This window comes from Alligator mississippiensis, chromosome 8 (assembly GCF_030867095.1).
Source record: "Alligator mississippiensis isolate rAllMis1 chromosome 8, rAllMis1, whole genome shotgun sequence".
NCBI lineage: Eukaryota > Metazoa > Chordata > Crocodylia > Alligatoridae > Alligator > Alligator mississippiensis.
Genome location: NC_081831.1, coordinates 7,237,845 through 7,251,095, shown reverse-complemented (window position 1 = coordinate 7,251,095; position 13,251 = coordinate 7,237,845). Strand labels below are relative to the sequence as shown.

General features: G+C 41.9%; 1 long non-coding RNA gene across 2 annotated transcripts; it reads left to right on the top strand.

Moving 5' to 3' along the window:
- Positions 1-1,816: 1,816 nt before the first annotated feature.
- LOC132252082 (uncharacterized) lies at positions 1,817-11,384 on the top strand. Of its 2 annotated transcripts, XR_009463795.1 has the most exons (3): positions 1,817-2,054; positions 2,403-2,988; positions 5,857-11,384. It is a non-coding gene; the product is annotated as an uncharacterized LOC132252082 (long non-coding RNA). The 2 variants fall into 2 exon arrangements; XR_009463794.1 differs by lacking the exon at positions 2,403-2,988.
- The last annotated feature ends 1,867 nt before the right edge of the window (positions 11,385-13,251 follow it).

The window sequence follows — 13,251 nt, the reverse complement described above, 5'->3', positions numbered from 1 at the left end:
TTACCTAATAGAAGTAGCGTAGTCCCTTTAATGGAAACAATTATTCGCACTCAGCTATTTTTTTCTATTTTTCCTGCAGTACCTGAAAAATACATAAACTCCAGGAATGTGTTTTATGTTACTGTAATCTCTGATTCCATCTCACTTGCTTTTATCACTCCTGCTGCCTTTTAAAAACTAGGTATATTTGGAAGCTAAAGAAAAGAGCTGATTACATGTTTTGACTATAACTTCAGATATGAAAAACCCTTTCTCTTAGCTTATGCTATCTTAGAAAGAGCTGGGACCATTCCAGTTAGAGATGATCCAAAGTCCCTTGAAGTCCCTGTCGCCTTTTATATTAACGGGACATACAAAAATAATGTATACATTACTAGTAGCTTCTTTACTATATGGTTACTAAATTCTGATAGATGATTAGAGAATGTAAGGTGCCAATAAGCTTTTTCTTAACGACCTATAACATACAACACTGTTGTTAAAATTCAACCACTGTGAATTTCCATTTGGAAAACAATGGCAGGTTGCCAGTGAAATATCAAAAATCAAAATTTTTCAATTCTGAAATGGTGCTGTGGTGCCTCCAGGCAGTTGCATTTTGGGCGTCCAATGCTTCTACTCTCCTACATTGACTGCACAGCTTGGTCAGCTTGTTTCTTATGGCCTTGCATCTTCCTGAGGGGATGCAGTGCATCATGGCTGTCATGTATCATGGGAAATAAAATCTGACTAGGGAGCTCATCCCCATTTTTCAGCAACAACAAAATGAATGCTCCCATGGGAAATAGATATTCTTCACAAAAAAATCATTCATTGAAAACCCCAATTTCCATCCAAAAAAATGGCTTCAACGGAAGAGTGTCGGTCATCCCTAAATAAATAATGGTTGTTATAAGTATTAGCCTTTTATAAGCTTGTATAAATTAAGCGTTAAAATAAAGCGCTAACATATGCCTACTGATTTCAGTAGGTCTTGGATCAGCACCTGGATCATTAGGCCCAGTCCCAATCAGAGAGAGCGAGCACTGAACCCTAATCTGTAATTACTGAGCATCTTGAGCAAACTGATGCACTTATATTGTGAACAGAGATTCCTGAGATACTAATATGCAACTGCCAAAAATCAAAGTGCAAAAAGATGTAAGCTTGTACCATCATCATCATCATCATCATCACTTCCATCACATTTTTACTTGCATGTTTCAAAGAATGGAGACAGTTGACACAGCTAGCAAAAGAGTCTGAATCCTGGCCACATTGTGGCCCTCCACATTACCATCACTATTTAACCAGTGGTGTAAAAGGGGTAAAAGGAATAACAAGAAGTTTTGGTACAGAGAAACAAAGTGCCAGGGACACTGGTGGACAGCACAGGGTGGACTCTTGAAGGGAAACAAGTGTAGCACCGGAGCGAGCAACCATCACAAAAGCACCCTGTGAGATGAAGTACATAAGTCAGACAACATGGACTGACTCCATCACGCCCTGGAAAGGTCAGTAGCCTGGTGGAAAGGGCACTCATCCGCCTACAGAAGACCCAGGGTCACATCCATCATCTGAGTCCAGCAAAGCAAAGGCCTGAACCTGCTCTCCCACATCCCGAGTGAGTAATCGAATTATTGTGGTGGACGGCTCTGTATTGTTACGACCAGAAATTCCCTCCTGGACATCTGATCCTTGATGAACATTTCATCAAAATGACATTCCAGCAAATAATTCCAGTTCCAGCACTTCGATGCAGTCCAACGAAAACCTGTTTCATCAAAAGAAGCTCATTTGGGTGGATTTTCAAAGTTGCTCAGAAAATAGTTCCAAAGGAGCTCAGGATGCTGGGCATTTAGCACTTCTGAAAGCTGCCCCTTATTTTGGTGGGATCGCTTGGGAAAATCTGGACCTTCAAGCCCCTGGGAAAGATCACTGAAAAGAGTTTGCAGAGGGTTTGCAGGAAGCTGGGAACCTGCACTCTGATAGAAAGAAAGAGTGATTCAGGACAGGGGCTGAGGAGATCTGGGCTCATTTCCCGATACTGCCACAGATTTCCTGTGTGATTTCAGGTAAGCCATTTCATCTCTTTGGGCTTGAATTTCAATCCACCCAAATCTGCTGTGTTTGAAAGGTGGATCTGTGGGCCTCCTCATCTGCCACATCATAAATCAGGGGCGGGCAATTATTTTGGGCAAAGGACCGCTTACTGAGTTTTGGCAAGCCATCAAGGGCCACATGACATGCAACCCAAGCCAGATAAGTATTAATTTTCTAATTTTTTTAGGGGCCCTGTGGGCCAGATAGAAAGGTCTGGTGGGCCACATCCGGCCACAGGGCCGCATTTTGCCCACCCCTATCATAAATGAATCCAGGCTGCGTGAAACTGCTGATCATCCCACGTCCCAATTTCTTGACAGATCGAGCACATGGCAAGGAATCAAGAAATCAGCTTTTCTTCTGCAGCATTGCTTTGCTGCATTCCTGCTTCCCTACCCATCCATCCACACATCCGGTTTGTACCCGTATTGCATGGAAGCAAGAGGAAAAGGTTGCCTGTAAATGTCTTACCCTTACTGAACTGGTGAAGATTTTGGAGCCCAAAGGATAAACTGTTGCTGCTAAAGGATTTCATGAGACAGACAGGAAATTCAACTGCAAATTAACGAGTTCCAGGGACACAGCAGGCTCCTGCACGCATGGATCTGAAAGCTAATATTACTCCTCTGCAGGACAGCAGAAGAAACATAAAGATAGAAGAAAGCAGAATGAAGTTGTTGTGAAAGAAGCTAAACATCATAGATCAACTGTAAATGATCTGGCAATCAGCCAGTTCAATACAGGCTGCTTTCTACCTCAAGCTGTTTGCAAGAATAGAAGGCAGATAAAGGGGGTGGCTGCAAATGAGACAAAAATATAAATGCATCAAATCCCCACAACTGCTGCCTGTATAGATAATGAACCAACAGCAATTGCTACAGAAATGAGTCAATCAATAGTGGAGAGGTGAGTATTAGGAACGTCTAAAGATGAACCGAATTCGCAGCAGAGCTGCTGTTTTGATGACTTGAATGCAGTACTTCTCTTTGCAGTCACTGGTTTCAAATCAACCTCGCATGCCCTCCACTTACCCATCTGCACTTATGCCCTGCCGTCTCAGAGATGTGCCACTCCAGCTGCAGTATAAAGGCATCTCTTTCTTTTTTTAAAAACTGGATGTCTAGACAGTTGTCTCCACATCAGACAATGTGATCACATGGGAAATTCAAGGGGAAATTGCTGGGAACAGCTACAGAACAGGGACATCCAGAACAGGGTTTTTTTTCAATTTTGTCCACTGACAATATAACCATCGCAGGGCAAATAAACTACCGACTTCTTGTAACTGATTTCCCACCGCTCCCTGGTCTCTCAGCAGACCACCAAGACAAAGTAAAGCTAAGAAAGGTAAAGGAAGGGCAGACATCAAAATCACCCAGAAGTTCAATTCTGCTCAGTTATACAGATGCATTCCTACTGACATCAATGGAAGATGCCCTACATATGTTACAGGTTACCTATAATAGGTATAATAACCAAGGGTCAGAATTATCCACTCAGATGCATTACGGCTATAAAAAGAAAGTTGTCTGAAAATGAATGTACTTCCCATGAATAGATAGTTACTGAGTGGAGAATGGAGGTCGAGCTAGGTTTACAATCCTCTCCTCTTTAAGCATGATAAGGATTGAAAGAAACAGAACTTTAATCATCTCATGATTCACCCCTACATAACGAAGTGTTAGGGTTATCTGTCCGCTTCCACGAGCATGTGATACGCCATAGGAATGGCGTGTGAGCCAAGACCTCAGAAAAAAACTATCCTCTTATATAAAACACACATGAATTTGACTCTGAAAAATCTATCTTCATAGTAACGACAGCCCTGCATGAGCTTCTTTTTAAAGACAGTTTCTTCCAAAAAAATTCTTGCTTTTCTAGTGCAGTTCATGTTTCAGGTGTCTCTTTATTCCACATCTCAGCCCCAACAGGTACAAAAGAAACCAGTCATGCTCCAAAATCAAAAACAGTCTTTCATAAAACTTTCCAAAACTCCAAAGTTATGCCACTTTTGCAGGATATGGAACAAAAAAAAAAAATCACGTTCTGTACACCCACACATTTTAAAGGAACAAGAAAACAACTTTTGTGACATTTTCTTACATTTTGTGTAAACACTAAAAGTTGTCAATAACAATTTCAGTAATAGTTTTATATTAATTTCCATTAACAAATTACACGAAACATGGTGCAACCCTGCCCCCCCTACACACACACAGATTAAAAGAAAAGTGAATAATAAAATATTTTGATTTTGGAAAAAGGCTGTTTCTCAAACGAAAGACTTTTCATTTAGAAACTTTCTACCTGCTCTTGTGTGATATGACTTTCCAAACTTTGAAAACAGCTTGGATTTCGAGGAATGTTAACTCACTCTCCAAATCCCAAAATCCCATTTTTCAAAGGGCCTCAAATTTTTCCCCAGCTTCAGCCTCAGCTTTCAGCTACCATGTTCCAAGCCAATTTTATTATGCAGATAGCATTAAAGAGGATGCCATATCTATCTATATTCATCTGTGTCCTTAACTACAGAGTAACTAGCAACCACTCCTTAATGTTCAGGTGCTTAAGAGCCTACAGCAGGGGTGGGCAAAATGCGGCCCGGGGGCCAGATGCGGCCCACCAGGCCATTCTATCTGGCCCACAAGGCCCCTAAAAAATTTAGAAAATTAACATTAATCTGCCCTGGGCTGCCTGTCATGCAGCCCTCGATGGCTTGCTAAAACTCAGTAAGTGGCCCTCTACCCAAAATAATTGCCCGCCCCTGCCCTACAGGCGAGCCTTGCCTTCGTTTTCATGGGAGCAGTGCCAGGTACCAAATTGATCTAACCATTTTAAACCAAAACAATAGTTGAATCTGCTGTCACCCAAACTGCAACACTTTCAGAGATGCTAGAAATACCTCTTTTTCAGAAGCATTAACCTTATCTTCTATGAACTGTAGTTTCTGGAATTTCTTGTGCAGTCCTTCAAGTGAAAGTCAGACAAAAATCATATCAGCCTGGTAGAAACTCCCAAAGCAAACACAAAACGAGGACTCCACGTGAGGCCCCTAAAAGGTGCTTCCGGTTTTCCTTTTCGTTTTTAGGGTTGTGAATAATGAACATACATTTTCAGTGCCAATAACCCTCACTGGTATTTTTGTGGCTAACAGGGCCACTCATAGTGGAAATCCAAGCCAGGGATTAAAGGAGATACTATTTTTTGTTTCTGCTGGCAGAATTAGCCTGTTTTCCATCACTGAAAGTGAGCTCTAGAAGAACCTGAAAAACAATCCAGCAACTTGTATGCCTTTGGCATTTTCTTGGCTCTGTCCAGGCCCACACCTGGAAGTTCTTCACCGTTGGGTCGCTCCCAGGGTGACATGCATCCCCGTGGAGAGGGGCCAGCATGCAGCGGGTGCATCATTTGCACTCTTGGTCTAGACTTAAGTGGTGGATGGGCTTTGCACTGGTTCTTTGTTCAGAGGCAAATTCCACTCACTGAGCAAAATTCAGCTAATTAATGAATGTGCAAAATGAAACTAGAGAGAAATTAGGGCAGGAATAGCATGCCATTCATTGAATTACCTTAGAATGGGCAGGTATCATAGCCAACTGTAAGGAGACAGTCTACCTCTACTGGTTGACTGTCTGTTACTGGAAAATACAGAAATAAAACAACTTGACAGCATCAGGAAAGAGTTTGGCAAAATCAGTGGTTGCAGCCATGTTACCAGCATATCCTTTTACCTTGCTTTGCTTTGACATGACCACTTTCTGCATCTTGTCTCAGTGCAGACTGCAAGCTCGTGGAGGCCAGGGCTGTGTTTCTCTACGTGTACTGGGACCAGACTGGGGCTTCGAAGCATTGCTGTGACAACGACGGGGACTGGGCAAGTAGGAAAGTCAACATTACAGAGGCTGTGTTAAATGACCATGGTTTGGTAGCTGCTTCTATTGCAATACGAAGCGTACTCAAATGTAACTCAACAAAGCACGAGCTGATGGTTAGACCAAGACACTGCAATCCTATTTCAGCTTCCGCTGCCGGCTCTGTCACTGAGTTACCACCTGTCGTCTTTAGATCATAAAGGCTTTTTTTGGACCTTCTGAAAAATCACTGACCTCTCTGTGCCTCTGGTTGCCTGTCTGTAAAGTGGAGATAAAAATGCTCATCACCCATTCAGATGTGCTGGGAGTTTTAGTGATATAGGAAAAGCCTCCAATGAAAGGCAGTGGAGTAGGAAATAGGTAGGATTCCCAAGCATTTCTAAAAGATTAGCTCCAGGAATCTCAGAGAAGAGAGGACCAGCTGTATCGCTTTGCTTTTTAAAAAGCCTCTGACAGCTCAGAGACCTGCGTTGTCTTGGCCTAATCTATTCTCCCCTCACCACCTTCCAGTGAGTTGGCTGCTAACTTCCTGGCCAGAGCAAGGGTCAGGCGCTCCAAGAGGAGCAGACACCACGGCCGATCAGTGATTTATCCATCAGGGAGCCGTGAGGTCAGAAAAGCCTGAAACCTAACTCTCCATCAGTCTGACATCAAGTTTAAGATGCAGTCGAGGTCTGCAGACTTGGAGCTTACCATGCTAAAGTCTGTTCCAAAATTCAGGTCATGCTCCTGCTATCTACACCAGTAACCCAGTGTGCCGCCGTCCAAAGACCAGAGTGGAAAACTGCCTCCAGTTTTCCGTCTGCAGCTGCAATAAGCTGTACGGAGCTTAAAGTTTGTCCAGGTTTTAAACTAGGAGGCTTTCATTTAAATAGGCTTCTGTACAAAATAAATTACAAGGTTGAACAAAGAAAAATCCTCTAATGCAATGAGGGTTCCAGTGCTAGCTTGGGTTTCTCCCACATGAACATTTTACCAGCATCACTAACCCCAAGCGTTCAGAAATCATGAGTCAGGCTCCTCCAAATCATGAGACTGGCTTGAACATCATAAATCGGGGGCTCTTTTTATTTGCCTTCTGGTTTCTGAGACTTGAGGGTCACACTCCGGTCATGTTTTTAAGCTTTTCTCTAAAACCACAAGGGCTAGATTTTTTTCTCTTTTAACGAAAACTAAGATTCTCAAGCAGCCGGGACTTCAGGAAAACTACCAAATATCACAAGACTTGCAACAAAACCATGAGAGCTGGAACTCTTGATCATACAAATAACTCTTTATTCCTATTAAGAGTTATTCATATAAATAACTCTTTATTCTTATTCCTACTACTACAGCTGTCTGCGTGGCATTGGGGAAGTCACATACTCCACATACTCCACCTGTCCCATCCACTGTCCTGTCCCATATTATTCTAAATTGCTTTTAGATTTCTAATATTATTCTAAATTGCTTTCTAAATTGTCTCTCCTACCTTTCATCTGCTTTTTTTTAGACTGTAAAATCTTTGGGGCACAAACCATCTTTTATTAGAGTTTGTGTACAGCACCAAGCACCGTGAGCCCTGAAGCTGACTGGAGCTTTTAGGTACAAATAATAATCGCGTCTCAGCCTCTTGAAGGCTCAGATCATGTGCTTGGGCAGTTTCTTTTGGATCTTGACGCCAAGGACCAAGTGCACTTATTAACACTTACTTCTTGGCTTGTTTGAGAATTTGCTCTTATTCTTAACAAATATTTTTGGAGGTCTGGGAGTAATCAGGCTGTCCTGTTACACTTACATTTTATGGTTTTATTTTTAAAGAACCGGGGGGAAAGTTTGGGGCAAAATACATTTCTTGGAACGTGCATAATCCTGCCAACAGGTGGCGCTTCCATCTCAGGTGAGAACAAAATAAACTGGAGCCTCAACTTGGGAGAGCAGCTGGTTAGGAACTATCATCAATGGTAATTAATAATGGCAGTAATTAATTAGCTGGGCTAGGCTGATGTGATTGGCCAGCTAACTGTGGAGAATGACAGGGGGGAAAAAGGGATCTTGCTAGCACGAAGGGGAACAGAGAGCAGAAATCCAGACCTGCTCGGATAAGTGCCGTGATTTGTGGCTAGCTTATCCCGCCGCACCGAACAGACAAAGCTCTCTCCTCCTCCACTTGGCCCAGATAAAATATTTATCACCCTGTCGTCATTCCTAAGCAGCATCCAAACTTTATTAGGGAACATTAGTTAAAACAGAAAAGAATCCTAAACATTTGTCTGTGCATGGTGCTTTTAAGTGAATAATTGAGACACACGGATTTGTTAATTAAGTCATTCCTTACTCAACATATTTGAGATCTAGTGACATTTTTGTAATGCTGCTGTCTAATGAAGTCACTTGTAATTAGCAACACATTTGTCACTTAGCAAATCATTATTTCATTAACAGCAAGTTTAAAAGTGGCTTGATTTATGGGAAGCACAAATGCCCAATGGATATTGCAGAAGCTTGAAAGCCGATAACTAGTAATTAGTAACTAGTGTGTGCCCTCAATAGCTTTGCTGATCAGCACATGTACCCAGAAGTCAGGGACAGTCATTCTCCAAAGCACCAGGCCTGTAGCTAACTGCTAGACAGCCACTAAAAGTGAGATGGGAATTAGGTAAGGAGCTCACCGCCGGGCTTTTGAAGAGTATCATCCCGAAGCAGGATAGATCAAAATCAATGATTTTAAAAAAAGGAGTTTTAAAATTTTTAATTCGTTTTTATATTTTTAATTTTTAATTATAATTACATTTTCCTTAATTAACTAGCTTAAATGAAGTTTGAATTGAATTCAGCACAGGCCACGCATCTGTGAAGAAGCTTGTGACAAAATTGATGGAAGTAGCACAAGCTAAAGTAGTCAACATTGAACTAAAAAGAAATGTAGATATGGTGAATATGCGAAAACCTATTTCTATATCCTTGGACTAACTACAAAAGATTGCTGCTGTATTGTGGATGCTGCTGGAATTTAGAAAGAACTTCATGAAAGATTAAAGCAAGAAATACCCAATAACGGAGCTAAACTGCAGGCAGTAAATAAGCAGATGGGTCAGACGCATTTATTCCACTTCATTTTTTTTGCCCATATTCTTAACACAAAGTACCAGGGTAGATGCCTAATTGCCAAAGAGGAAAATGCTGCAATGACATGAACATCTACTAGTCACCCATCAGTCACGCCAACCTTAATAAACTTCAGGGCTAGAGGTGAACCACTGAAGCAGTGCGTGTTTGCTGAGGATGTTTTAAAGAAAGTCACACCGCTGAACTAGTAGAAGTCACTAGCAAAGCCCCTGGAACCAGAGGTTGTTGAAGTGCTAAACCAGCTTTTACCAGCAGCAGCAGAAAGAACATTTTCTTCATTTGGACTGGTTTATTCGAAGCTGAGAAATCGATTGGGAGTTGTAAAAGCATGAAAGACTGTTTTTCTCTTCCAGCCTATGAATAAAAAGCAGAAGAGGATGAGACTTTTGACTTCTAAAAACTTAAAAGGGAGGACATTTTTGTCAAAAAAGCCTACGTAGAAAAATGACTGTCATATTTTAGAGAGAATTAGGCAAGTAGGAACTTCAGCTCACATGACTTTCATCTAGGTGTTTTGGACAATTTTCCCCAGGGTGACCTGAAATTACTGTGGTTTAATTCACTAACTGCAGTTCATACTTTTAATACTATAACAGTTAATGCTAGTGTTTAATAACTTGGTTAGTTGTACATGTGCACCATATTTTAAATAAAAAAAAAAAAGTTTTGTATCCAAAATGTGACGGTTGGGTTTAATAAATCTGACGGGCTGGTTTTGTGGGTTTAATTAAATTCAAGTGGCCAGCTGAATGCAGCTTGATACAAATGTGAGCAAAAAGTTAATCATCTAGTGAATAAGAAATACATATTTCACTATTTTATTGCATACTAAAATGTACAATTCCTAATTATCCAAATTAAGCTATGCATTGTGTGTGTGTGTGTGTGTGTGTGTGTGTTTATCCAAGTTTGTTAAGCTATGTATTTTGTGTGTGTGTGTGAGTTTGTGTACCTAGGAAACGTGTCAAATCTACCATAAAAACTGTACTTAGTTGTAAAACAACATTTTTAATTGATAATATCAACCGATGAAAATACACCTTTCTTTAAAAAAAAAACCATATAATGGGAAAGCTGATATAAATTTATTATTTAAATTGGGGTTTTGGCTTGCCCCTCCCATGAGCACATCAATGGCCTGCCACACTTTAACCGTGATGGAGCACAGAGAAAGGAAGTAAAAAGCAAGGTTTTAGGGGAGCTAAAGCTGTAAGCAAGGGAGAATTAAAACCTCTAGCATTTGGGGGTGGGGGAGGCATGCAGGGACCCTCATGGGCATGGGACCCGCACCCGCATGGGACCCCGAAAGGGGCATGCAGGGACCCTGCACACTTTCCAGCACCTCCAGCCAGAGCCATTTAGTCCTCCTGGGTCCGAACCAGCGAGAGCTCTTTCCAAGCGAGGATCCCAGCCGGATCGCCCAGCTCTGCAAGGAGAGTCCATCCTCCTTCCCGTCTCAAGTGCCTGGGCTTCAAATGGGAGAACTCCAAACATTTTCATCCTTCTCAAATGTACATCTGTGTTTATTATTTTTTGCCCTGTGAGGCTGACAATGTGCAACTCTGTTCGCATATTTTCTAGAAGAGAGCAAGCACAGTTTGTTTATCTGTCAGCTATAGGTGCCAGTGCTGCATGTCTACAGGGTGACAGGAAAATAAATGGAGCTATTATGCCACGTTTAGACTCCTTTCCTCTCCCCCCACTATATTTGTCTTCCCTTCTGTTCTAAAAGCAGAGCCACCGAACACACACTGCACTGTGCTCCCGCCTGCTTTTGCTTTGATCCTTAGAGAGCATGTCTTAAATGCACAGGAGTTAGCTCCGAGGTCCTGATCCTGTATTACCCCAGTGGCAAAAACTTCTGCAGACATCAGTCCTTTAAGAAGGATGGTTACTGTTGAAATGGGCTGAACTGGGTCTAAAGCTCCCAATGCTTCCCTATGTGGATGGGGTTCAGACTTAACTCATGAAGAAATGTCATTGTATTTAAGGTTACGGTGATACTTCTTGAAAGGGAGCTTAGGAGGCTCTCTGCCGTGTTTTTACAATAGCTAAAAAATCATTCCGCCTTTTTTTTGTGTGTGTAACAGTGGGTTGTTGAATTGAAAGATTAAAACAGGTCAAAAGATGAGATCCTTGCCCATGGAAACTGTCTACCTTTTGTCAAAAAAATGAAAACTTGAAAAACTGCAAAAGTGAAAATTGTAAGCTGGAAACAGATGAAAACTTTCAGCTGAAAACTCAAGACATTTTAGTCTCCAGCCAAAACAAGTTAATTTTGCATTTTGGTCTTGTAATACAAAATAAAGAGTTTTCACAGTTCTTTGGGTAGATGTGATATCTTTTATCAGACCAACTAAAATAGTTGGGGAAATTCCTCTTTGCAAGCTTTTGGGTACAAATGCTCTTCTTCAGGCAGAGGGAAGCAGGCACTTTTGACAAAAATGCTTGTTGCCTCAAAAATCCAGCTTTTTGTCTTTTTGGCAAGGGAAAGCTTGCCAAGCCCTAGTAACGATTTGGCTTACTACAATATAGACAGCCTTCAGCTCCGCACACCCTGTTACAGAAAGTTACGCACAACATGATCATATGTCCTGATAACTCTTTTTTTTTTTTTTTACTTGCTCATACTTTTGAATAATTTCCATGTTTCAATTGACTGAAAGTTTCTGTTTGCTGCTGAGGATGGAAAAATATCATAAAAATCCTAAAAGTGAAATGGGTTTCTGAAACAAAGGGTTCAGGGAAGGTAAAGCAGCAGTGATGAAGAAGACCTCTGCTTTCTTTCAAGCAGTAATTTCAAGATACATCACTAACTTAACTACACCGTAGTTTCTGACTGGTGACTTCCAAGGAGTGCCTATGGCTGTTTCAGCTTAGCTGTGTCAAGTCAGAGTATAAAACCGGCTTCGCTAGAACTGGATAAGGATGTAGCATCCCGCCCTTCCTAGCATGCATCTGTCTCTGAGCGTGAGAAAAGCAACTTTTCATTTGTAGAAACAAAGACAGACCCAGATACTAGATGGTGAACAGTGACAAACTAGATGCCCTTTATCTGATCTTCTCATAATTTGTTATAACTGGTAAGATGATTTCTGGTTCATGAGGACCCTTCCACTCTGATATCATCCACCTTTGTATGCAGTTTCCCTCAGATGCCTTTAAATAACTGGTACATTTAGCTGAGAGTGGATAGACTCAGAGAAGTGGACAGACTAGTTAATTATGGCTCTGAAGCAGGCCTCTGAGCAGTACTGTGGACTCTGACCTTGGTTGGCTTTCTTGGCCGTGCATGAAGTTCAGTGCTCCATGCCTGTATAAATAGCAACATAAGCAGCCAACAGCAGCGCGCTGTCTAGCAAACTCTTCCATGCTGATCTGTAGCCACACAAATGAAATCTAAAGTCAGTGGGCGGAAGGAAACCTGAAGCGTCAGGATTAGGATTTGGGAACATCAGCTGCAAAGAAAAACAACCCAACCGGACAAACACCGCTCGACTCTACCTGGAGAGCCGAGGACGGACGTCGCTCCCAGAAACCAACACGTAAGAGCAGAAACAGGACTTCCAGGGTGGTCTGCAACTGCCAAGCCGAAAACTCAGACCTCACTTCAGCCTGTGCACACCCCTTCCCTTACTGCCTCCCGTGACAAACAGCAATTTGCCTGAAGATGTGGACCGGTTCTGAGCTTCCCCAGACACGCACGTTTCTGTTGGGCCCGTTATAGACACCGGCCTAATTTGAGATTGGAAACATTCGACATGCTTGGTAGGTAACCAGTGGAGGGGTCTTGTCACATGTACTGACTGACGCCACAAACTACTCTTCTGTGGGTCCGACCCAAAAGACCCATTCAAAGCCATCTCTAGGACTAAAGCATTGAACAGGTCAGAGACCAAATTTGCCAGCCCTTAAGGAGACATGGGAAAGCCATTTCAGTTGCATTCTTCCCGAGGTTGAGGGGCTAGTTCAAGATATTCACTTGAGATGGATCAATTTTGTCGAGTGGAGTTTTGTTTTATAACTACAAGTTCTCATTAGGTCAGGTATAGACACACGCTGTCCAGAAAATACAGCATTAAAATGGAAGCGTTAATACATATACAGGCTAAGCAGCTTGATTTGCAGTGTGTGAAGCTTTTGGTAGAAGTATCTCCTATCACACAACAGTTAGCAGAAGTTTGGCCAA